Genomic DNA, 3840 nt, shown 5'->3' with positions numbered 1-3840 from the left:
CACCAGGTGGGGAGCCTGACCTGATGTGCCACCCGTTGAGGGGATCCCCTAGTGTTTGGTGTACTGGGAGTCTCTGTAAGCAGGCCTCCATCAGTTCTGGTGTCTGGCAGTGCCACTCCTAAGTAGAGTTTGCAGAAGTCCAGATTGAGGGGTGAGAGGTGTAAGAGTCCCCAATGGGAGAACCAGTGGGTCAGGGGCCAGGCAGAAGGGCTGAGTCACCTGTGAATGACCATGGTGACCCCACTTCTGTCCTGGGGGATCTTTATGCGCTGTCAGATGGACAGGGGTCGGGAGATCTGCGCCAGGCAGACTGTCACATGACACATGAGGTATGTGTCACCCTCGGTGGCATATGTGCTCCTAAGGAAGTCCTGGTGACCAGGCAATTGTTTAACCGCAGAAGTGTGTCCCTGGGTTAGGAATCCAGGTTCAGGTGTTGTCTGACCTGGGCGGTGCGACCACTGCAAACAGTGTCCTGACCGGTTGGGCTTCTAGGGGTACCACTCCTGATGGGAGGGTGCAGTACTCTGGAAGGGGGGCAGAGGGAGGGAGTCCTCGCCTCTGACTCTGGTTCAACTGGAGGGTTTAGACTCTAGGTCGGAGGGCCAGGTTCAGGGTGTCTCCCCTGACCTAGAAGCCCAGTTGCAGGATAGAACCCCTGAATTGGTGGGCGATTTGTGCAGGACACCTGCTACAGGCACCCTGAGATTTCTGGAAGGGGGTACCACTCCAAGTGGGAGGGTGCAGAGCCCCGAGGCGGAGAACCGGGTGTGGGAGAGCCCACCCCAGTCTCTTGTCCAGCTGCCGGGTACAGGCCCGGGGCTGGTAGGTCAGTGTCAGGATGTCATACCTGACAGGAGGGAGAGTGGACAAAGGGTGCCAAGCACCTGGGGCTACTGCCCCCGCTCTACTGATGCCACAGAGGTTTGAGAGACCTGAGAGTCCTAAGGCCTGGGCCTCATCACTGACTACTGTCAGTGGCCACTGTGGCTTGCTGTCTGTCTGTTGGGACACACCTGTGAGCAAGCTAAGGTTAGGTGCTGCACAGATGATGTCCACAGGTGAGGAGAAGGGTTCCCCATGGGTTAGCATGGTGGGCCCTGAGAGTATGGACAGAGGGTTCCAAAAAGGTTTAGATTGGCGTAGAACTGGAATATGACCTTGCTGTTGCCGGCCAGGGTCCATGTTCTATCGCCCAAAGCAGAGAAGCCCATCAGGGTAGTGATTTGTCTACCTTGCGTTTTGGCTGGTAGGGGGTTGTGTGGGAGTTGGCCCTTTTTGCAGGGTCATCCCTGAATTTTTTGCCTTCCTCCTGTATTTTTTAGGGCTCGGGCCTGCCGTACACTGCGCATGCAGTGTCGTGCAGCGAGAGTCCTTTTCCCGGGAATTTGAAAATGGACCTGGAAATTCCACGCTGTTTGTGCGTGTTATTTCCAAGGTCCATTTTCATTGGCCTTCGCGTGCGTGCTGTTTTTTAACAGAACACGCAATAGGCCATGGGCGGTCGCGTAGCTCCGACCATGGCCTGTTGGTGTCTGTTACGCGCACCAGAGGCCATATGTTTTGAATTATCGCTGCTTAACAGCCGCAATATTTCAAAACATATGCTCGCAGTGGCGCGTGCGTGCACCACTCGCGGGCTTTTTTTTTTTTAGTTTTCCTCTTGGCACGTGGCCATGATGAAATTCCATGCTGGTGACTTGTGAATGTGCTCGGGGCAGCTAAAGTGCTCGTTTTTTTTGTTTTATAGGAATTTTCAAGCATATTTTACTCTGTGCACTTTTCACGCGTGTTACAGATGCACGTGGCTCGCCCCACCGGCTCCTGTCTAGGACTGACCTAGGGTGCAGTTTGCACCTGGAAGCAGATTGCTCCCTTTGAATGGACACGCCTGAGAGAAAGCAGCGACTTTTCGTGCACACCGTGTACTCACTGCATTAACTCCAGCACTGTGGCCAGCTTCAGCTCGTGCACGAACCCGTACACTTAACTAGGGAGTGTACGCATTTGCAGCCGGAGTCGGACTGGGTGCGCTGCTGCCCTGTGCCACAGGAGCCTTCCCCTCTCACACACTGACTGCTCCGGGGTCCCTCGGATGGGCCATGCTGTGGGACGGGTGGACGCGTGGGGGCGCAGTGCAAGTGACCCGCCACCCTCACGCACACCCATGCGAGCCTGGGTGGAGCAGCGCGCGCTCTGACTCGAGGAGGTCTTATGCGCTCAGAGGTCCTGGACTGAGGGTCTTCTGGGTGAGGCCACCCTGCATTCGTGGAATCCGCGCTGTGACCACTTAGATTAACTTCCCCCTTCCTGGTCGGCTCGAGGGACCACCCTCCCCTCCCTGGGATCCGTGCAGAGACCCCTCTACCCCTTGGCACCGGTGCTGAGACCACCACCTTCCCTGGAACCCACGGACGACCACCCCACCATACCCTCCCTGGAGTCTGTGCGGAAACCCACCCTGTCTGGGATCGGTCTCTCCTCAACACCCCCTCCCAGAATTTGGAGCTCCCTGGAATCGGCGCGCAGACCATCCGTCCCTCCCTGGGGCCGGAGCCCGGGAGAGTGGCCCCCCGCCCCCATCAGGGAAATCGCCCCCCTCGCTGGAGCTGCCTCCCACCCATGTGTTCCAATGCACAGGTTTAGGCACAAAAAGATTAGGAATGGTGAGTTGACATCTGTATTTGTTTTCAGTTCGTGTACTCATCAGTGCGCTGGATAATTTATTCACTGCGTTTAGAGAGTGGGGCACATGAACCAATGTGCAGGGGAACATTTGTAGCACCTGGAGATGACTTTCCCCTCGCCTTGAAAACGCAAAAATGGCTCTTACCTGTTCTTGTATTAAAAGAGGCTTTAAAACCATTGGATTTATGTTGCATTTTAAATTAAGATAATAGTGCTGCACCGTGAGTAGAATGGCCTCTGGGCGCTGTGAGGCGCCTGGAAACGGAACTTTCTGCTTGGTTACAATTGACTTTAATTAAAGCACTAGGTTGTCGCCACGTTTCTGGAATTAGACTGCCTTCCCCTGCAGGACGCTGTGATGGAAGCGTGAGTCCGTCTGGGGCAGGGGACAGTTTTATCCTCAGTTCACTTGTGCACTGTTGACCAGTGAAAACCACCAGGAGATACAAGGGGGGAGGGGGTATTTGGGGCATATTTTACTAATGTAACTGAATGAGAGGTTTGTGTGAGGAGTGCACCCTCTCCTCTGCCCCTGGGTGGGGCTTTTGAAGTGCCAGCCTGTGGGGTGCTTCTATACTGTGGTGCAGTCCCGAGTTCAGGGTCGCCGCCAGTTTTGGGGTTATATAGATGAAGAAAATGCCAGTTTCTACCTGTTCCTCGCCTCGAAATGGACATTATTTCAAAAGTCTATAGGAAGGTGAGTGCCTGGCAAACATCTCCTGTACGTGGTTATGTTAGCTACGGAACTTACAGCATAAGAGTTTAGGTATTTTTGCGATATCCGGATTTCTCTTACAACGGCACCCCCGGTTGTGGTCACAGTTGAGTTTGTAGTCGTTATTTGCCTTATAGTTGCAGCTGCGTCTCTGTTATTGCAGCTCGGTTTGTTGCTGCTGAATTAGTTGAATTTGACCCATCTTGTGGTATGCTATCTTGTTTTAGTTTTGATGCCATTGTTGTTTGCTTTGCAGTCACTGCTGGATTGATTGCCCTCGTGTTGCTTCTAGGTTGGCATTGGCAGCTGTGCTGGTGGTCTTTGTTCCAATGTTTGGTAGGTTAGCAGTCACACCTTGCTGGTGATCACTGTTGGGTTCTGATCTGTGTTTGATATGTGGATGCTGTTTGGTTTGCAGTTGGTTCTTCAGCCAGGAC

This window comes from Lissotriton helveticus, chromosome 2_1, assembly GCF_964261635.1.
Source record: "Lissotriton helveticus chromosome 2_1, aLisHel1.1, whole genome shotgun sequence".
In the NCBI taxonomy this organism is placed as follows: Eukaryota; Metazoa; Chordata; class Amphibia; order Caudata; family Salamandridae; genus Lissotriton; species Lissotriton helveticus.
This window is presented reverse-complemented; position numbering follows the sequence as displayed.